General features: G+C 40.4%; 1 protein-coding gene across 6 annotated transcripts in view; it reads left to right on the top strand.

The window, feature by feature from the left end:
• Positions 1-3122: 3122 nt before the first annotated feature.
• The window catches only part of LOC143028414 (uncharacterized), a 254050-nt gene continuing 249672 nt past the window's right edge, over positions 3123-7500 (top strand). For all 6 annotated transcript variants that reach the window (XM_076190454.1, XM_076190458.1, XM_076190456.1 and 3 more), the window contains exon 1: positions 3123-3535. The gene's annotated coding sequence lies outside the window, so the exon portion shown is untranslated. The remainder of the gene's footprint in view (positions 3536-7500) is intronic.

Here is a 7500-nt window from a genome sequence, read left to right as displayed (position 1 = left end):
AATTGTGCACTTCACTCTTTTGTATTATTGGTATTTGGCAACTCTCCGGTAGGGTGCGACACCGTTTCCAACATTATAATTTCTGAATGGTAAGGAAATGGAAAAAGCCTGTGAGAAATAATTTTTCATTAATTTTTATATATTTTTGTGAAGGGCACTTTTGGGGCACAGGGCAAAGGGGTAGGTGCTCGCCCCCCTCCCCCCCTGCAGGGGCCTGCTGTCTTTATATGCTTTGTTTCTTACATTTGATATGATTTTTATTACAAGCTGCTGCATTCTTTCCAGTCTACCAATGCCTTTAACGAGATTTGTGGACCATAAAGAAACACTATATCCTGAGTGTGGGCGGGCCAGTGATTGATAAGCTGGAAGTTTGACGTAAAATAGATTCCGCTACCAATCCCCCTATATCTGAGGTAAATATACAACACTTAAAGGATTTTAGGTCGTTACCGATAATCACACCAAGATCCTTTTCGTTGTACATGTTGGTTAGGGTTTTATCTAAATAAATTGTAGCCGTACTTTTTTTTTTTCCTCTGTGCATAAATTTACACTTGGGTTAAACTCTCTTAGCCATTTCTGAGATTATTCCTCTCGTTTTTCAAAGCCCTCTTGAAAATCCATTTGACAAAGAGTGGTCATTTGCTATTCCGTACAACCTAGTATCAGCGAATTTTGATATCTAAATCCGCAGTCATTGTTATTGATATATGTACTACAAACAGAAATTGCTCCGTAATGAAACTCCGAGGAATTGCACTACTTTTGGTTAACCATGAGGAAGGTTATACACTCCTACCTTGATGCTTGTCACTTTAGTGCGACTCATAAAGGTCATATCTTAACTTACCCTTTGTAAACCATTCGACACAGTCGCTGTTGATATCTTTAAGTTACCACTTACACACAGCGGAAACCAATACCTCTTTGTTTGTATCGACCATTTCTCGTGATTCTGTATTCTTTCCCCACTACCAGACAAGACAGCAAAACACGTGACAAAGGCCTCTATTGACAAACTCATATGCCCCTTCACTCTACCCAAAAATCTGATTTCTGACAACGGGACGGAATTCAACAATGAGATTCTTTCGAATATTTGTAATTACTTTCAAATAACAAAATGCAACACTACTGTTTATCATCCGAGTTCAAATGGTTTAGTTGAATGCCAGAGTAGAAAGATTCTCAATGTTCTTTGACATTTTGCTTCTGATCTTCACCCTTCTTGGAATGAACATGATTCAAACTTACATTAATAGTTCCATTAACAGGTCAATATCGGAATTACCTCATTTTGTCCTTTTTGGCTCGGACAAAATACTCCCATATGACATTCTTGTCTCAGAATTACCTCCCATTTACAACTTCAGTGATTATGTCAAGGTCAAAATAACAAATTTCAATAATCTTTTCAAAAGAATCCATAATACTCTTCATCTGATAAAGGACAAAATGGTCCGTCTTCATAACAAATCACCCAGAGCTTGTACCTTTGAGCTTGGAAACATTGTTTACACCCTCAACCACACCAACACCTCGAATCTATCCCATAAATTCTCTAGACTCTATTGTATCATTGAACAAGAGTCAAATAACAAAGTCAGAGCACTCAGGTTGCACGATGTTACAGAGGCCGTATTGCACAAAGATCATACCAAAAGAGTTCCCCGCGGCCTTCACATAGAGACTGTTCCTTCACCAGTTCATATTACCTTTACAATAGAGGACCAACACCAATCCTATCCACTGCAACCTCCTATCCCCCTCACCGTTACAATCTTTGCAGTCGAGCGACAGCTTCGTAAGAGTACATTTTGCCTAGGTGAACGGAAATAATATCTACTTACACATGTTCCAACACTATGTGTATATATCTTCATGCCAAAATTCTTGTACAACTCTTGTATTGATTCTTATCTTTCTTGAGCATTAACCTCACTGTGGTCAGTCAGTGGCAGCTTAGCCGAGCATTTGTTGCAAGATGATTGAAAGGAATATCTAATACTTTAGATGTCCAGCGTGCACACGCATGTGCGTGTGTGTGTACATACAGTATATACACACATATACAAACATGTATGTATGTATATATATATATATATATATATATATATGTGTGTGTGTGTGTGTGTGTGTGTGTGTGTGCATGTGTGTGTGTGTGTGTGTGTGTGATTCACCATGGTTTTGGATCACGTGTTGGACTTGTGATCGATAGCTATTTTCCTCCCGGAAGAGAGCTCAGAGCTCATATATGACCGATCTAAGGGTAATGCTGTGATCTTACACGCTCACACACACACCCAACTCCCCACCCACGAGAGTAATGGTAACGACCGACAGCGCAGCGATACTGACATTATTTCAGTCCTAGGTGGGATTCGAACCCGGACCGCCGTAGTGGCAGCCGGGAACTCTACTGCGCCACGAGTGCGTGTGTGCATATACATGCACACACAAATATTCGTAAATCAACCGTATCGCGCTAGGACTATACTTGAGCAAGTATCAGCATAGTAATACAAAAATATGCGCACGTCCGGGTAAACGCAGCGTGACAGCTGCTTCTCTCGATTACGTACATATAGTCACACTCTTTAGTTATGGCCTAATTTAATACTTATGGCAGTCGTCATGAGATACATATTCCAAATTCTAAGTAAGAGAAGAAGAAGAAAAAGAAGAAGAGGAAGAAGAGGAAGAAGAAGAAGAGAAATGAGGAGGAGGAAAAGGAGGAGAAGGAGGAGGAGGAGGAGGAGGAGAAGGAGAAGGAGAAGGAGAAGGAGGTGGGGAAGGAGAAGGAATAGGAGAAGGAAGAGTAGGAGGAGAGAAGGAGGAGGAGGAGAAGAAGAAGGAGGAGAAGGAAGAGGAGGAGAGGGAGGAGGAGAAGAAGGAGGAGAGGGAGGAGGGGGAGGAAAGGAGGAGGAGGAGAAGGAGAAGAAGATGGAGGAAATAGAAGGAGAAGGAGGAGGAGGAGAAGAAGGTGGAGGAGAAGGTGGAGGAGGAAAAGGTGGAGGAGGAGTAGAAGGAGGAGGAGAAGAAGTCAGAAAGAGCGCAGTTGGCTCGGCCCCCATGCAGGTATACCGTGGTGGCCTGAATTGCCAATCCGGTGTACAGCAGCATTCTCAGCAAGTCTTTGTGTGTCGGTCGAGAAAGGAAGACCGTTGGTTAGGTACAGGGAAGGTTGAGGTGGCAGTGCTCTAGTGCTCTTTATTTTACAGGGCCGAAGTATAGCGAGAAATATATACGAACGTAATTTCACTGAACGGAGAAACGAAATAGAATTTGTGAATCATTGCGTTCGTTATTTTTGTTGCTGTGCACCCTTTACTGGAGGAGCAGTGTTGATGTCAAGTATCTGCGTCCTGTATTTTTATTACTATTGGTATTATCACTGTTCCAACTTCGTCCCAAGTCACTCAATAAAGTTGTAGTTTCTGAGGAAGAAGCGAGAACCTGTCGCTATCGTATCCTGCAGGACAGAGGAGTTGCCCCCCGTTCGGAACTGCACGTCGCTGTCATCTCCGATAAGGTAAGAAACGCAAACGGCTCGTCGAGATAGTACGTGTCGACGTTGCTGTTGTCAGGGGATAGTGATTACCCTGTGGGGACTGGTGGTGATGGTTGCAGGGTGTAGTATAATACTACGCCCTGCAACCCTCATCACTAGTATTCATATAGATGCGGGCTGTGGGTTACATGGCTAGTAAGTTTGTGGTCACAGGAATTTTATATACATAAACCTGTATATGTATATATATATATATATATATATATATATATATATATATATATATATATATGTATATATATATATAATGTGTGTGTATATTTATCTTTTATTTTTGTTATTTTTAAGACAAGTTCGTAAGACGTGCACTTGAACCAAAGCGAATCCAATGTGCAAATATTATTATTGAAAACAAACTCCCATAACATTTTAACAAGACGTAGAATTAACTCAATGTTCAGTAACAAAATTACATGTGATAAATAACACAAGGTAACATTTGGAAGAATCAGAATCGTATTTATTATAATTCAAGCTGAGGTGCCTCTCAGCTGAGTCGCAGCTGTGAGTTCGGGTGGTTAATGAGTAGGTGCGAGCTGTGTGCAGATACTCAAAGGTCAGCTGACTGAAACTCACGTATCGCTTCTGCCAAAACAAACACAGGGAAACTTGTGCCTTTGAGCGTGTATAATATATATATATATATATATATATATATATATATATATATATATATATATATATATATATATATATATACATATATATAATGTATTTTCACACACACGTATTCTTAAGTAAAGAAGGGTAAGGTTGGGGAATGCCATAATGGTGCTCACGTCTACTAAACAAACTCCCACATATATGTAAATTTTAATAACAGACGAGTCAGTCATTGCAACATAAGCTCAAGCATAGCCAAAAATGTTGTAACTGTGTTGCATGTCTGCCAATACCCAACACTGCTAGTATACACAATGGTGTTTCGTCGTGTGCACCACAATATGTACAGCCGACCGATCTTGCCACGCTAGCATATTTTTTTTTTGCAATTACCGTAGAGCTTACAATGGTTTGGTGTGTGTCACGACATTGTGTTGGTAAGCTATATTTCATAGAAGAGAAGAGGAAGGTAATTCAGTTTGCTTTCATGAGCTTAGTTGTATGTAGACAATCTGGATTACTAATAAACTCGTATACAAAAATACAACACAAATAAACTCACAAACTAGCAAGAACATATGCAGACAGACACACACACGCATGCACGTACACACACAACACACATACACACACACGTAAACACATATACATACTCAGACACACACACACGCACTCACATGACACGACACAAACCCTATTTGAAATCTCATGAAGGTTTTGAAAGCCTCATTAATACTTCAAGTCGTTACTGTCCTCCTGAGCAAAGGGATGGTGTGCATGTGTGTGTGCATGTGCTCGAGTATGCATGATCATAAATCGATCTACGTACAATTTGCGAACTCGAATCTGGTAAAGTAAAACTCAGTCACGTGTCCAGCACGTAATCCAAAGGTATGTCGACTCTCACACAAACAGGCACGCGCGCACTCACTGATGCATACACGTGCGTTTGCATACTCATTTATCCACACACAATACACTAATTCGGATATTTAATACACACATAATTCTGGGCACACAATCACTGACACACAACAAAATATATTCACAAACATAAACTCACAAGCACAGATTATGCGCTTGTACACACACACACACACACACACACACACACACACACACACACACACACACACACACACACACACACACACACACACACACGTACGTGTCATCAGAGGCTTTAGTAACCTGGACAAGAAGACGTGCAATCAGATTAAAAATATTACTCGACGAAATGACTGGTCTCTCTGAAAATGTATTAGACTCAAACTTCAAATTTTATAAAGGCAACTATGGTCAGAATGTTGAGGCGATTTTTTTCTTAAGAACTTTTTGACACAAAAATATACTTTAGTGTAAAATCGGTCACGTAAACGTTTGGCATCACATCATAGGCAGTGCAGCCGATGTATATACATATCACTAAATTATATGTATGTTAATCAATCATCTACATATATGCAGACAGACACACGGTCTGGTCTTGCTCATAGTCAGCTGTTTATAAGCATGCGTTCATTAATTGGTGTACGTAACCACAAGCACGCGCAAACACACACAACCACTAACATACATAAGCACGCACGCACACACACACATGCATACACACGCGTGCACTCACGTGCGCACATACACCCATGCGCGTACATACACGTGCACACACATGTGCGTACATACACGTGCACACACACGCACATACATGCACACACACAAAAGCACACGCGCAAGCATGAATAGATAAATGCAGTGGTTAACTCTTCAGGTACTCAGATGTGGAGTAAAAAGTCTGCTCGGTGCTCCTGGCACGAAAAAATTGACTGGTACGACAAGCCGTTACTATGTCATGGTGATGGTGTGTGCTTTTCTGTGTGTAAAACCATAACATTAACCGGAGTTACATGTTATAAGCTTTAATCCTGGACTGTAAAAGCTGTCGATAACGAACCCATTATGGGATCTTAAGACCATAGTGAATGACACACACACACACACTGCTACAGCGGTCCGAGTTCGAATCCCGCCCAGGGCTGAAATTATTTCAGTATCGCTGCGCTGCGAGCCGTTACTCCAACTCTCGTGGGCGGGGAGTTGTGTGTGTGTGTCAGGTCACAACATTACCCATAGATCGGTCATACATGAGCTCTGAGTTCTCATCTGGGAGGGTAGTAGTTGTTGATCACGAGTCCAACACGTGATCCAAGACCATGGTGAATTACACACACACACACACACCTTTGTGTAGTTCGGCCTTTTTAATACATACGTAAAAGGACAAGAAACATGAATCACCAAGGAATTGTGCAAGCGCTTTTTTGTAGTACGTAAATTTTATGCATCCAGTGATTAAAGATGTAGCATTTGGAAATACATGGAGGTTTTTATGAATCCCCGTCGTTTTAGTAAGCCATAACTCGCTAATTGAAAACAGTAATTAATACAAACGTAACTGAAGCAGGTGTGACTAGCTGAATACAGTACCAATTTTGCTGTGTTGTATTGAACTGAGATGCGGTATTCATTTGAATCTCTAGAATGACTCACAGAGCTTCCCTTACCTTTCGCCAACCGAACTCAGATAAAAAAAAAAAAGGACAATTTAAAGTTTCACCCAACCAACGATTTTCTGATGTGGTTTATGTGTTTCTGTTGAGATATGTTGTGTATTGATTGATGGTGTACATCATTTCCGTCGTAAATGCGTAGTTTTCAAGTAATGAAATGACTGTTCTTCACCAACAGAGTGGTATAAGGATGGCCTATGGAACATTGAATATGAATAAATTAGTAATTGTACAGCGTTTCCGCTTTGGCAACGAGACCAAGACTAACCGACACCGAGCTTACTTAGCGCGGGAAAACAAACAGTTCGTCTTGGTCCTACTAAAAGGCGCGATTAAATAAACAATAACAATTAACTTAGACGAAAATCAAAGAAACCGAGGAATTCTGGGTTGAAAATATGTAGGAAGCTTACAAATATTTCTTGGAATACTAAATGTTCGAGGAATTTATCCTTGGTTGTACGAGATTATAGACTTTACTAGCTTTTTTTTTCGGAAAGTTGAATAACACAAGGTAACTTCAGACTTAGATGTCTGTTCTTTTTTTCAGCACATCATTATCGTTTCCTCAGTTTTTTTCTCCCAAGACTTCTTTGTATTCATTCTCATCGCTTTCACTGTCACTTTTACTTTTGATGGTCTTGCTACACAATGCATACATGTACCAATGTACATACGTATACACACACACACACACACACACACACACACACACACACACACACACACACACACACACACACACACACACATATATAT

This window comes from Oratosquilla oratoria, chromosome 9, assembly GCF_046742065.1.
Source record: "Oratosquilla oratoria isolate Oo_2021 chromosome 9, ASM4674206v1, whole genome shotgun sequence".
NCBI classification, from domain to species: domain Eukaryota; kingdom Metazoa; phylum Arthropoda; class Malacostraca; order Stomatopoda; family Squillidae; genus Oratosquilla; species Oratosquilla oratoria.
Note: the sequence above shows the minus strand (reverse complement) of the source record. Positions and strands in the feature narration are given on the sequence as shown.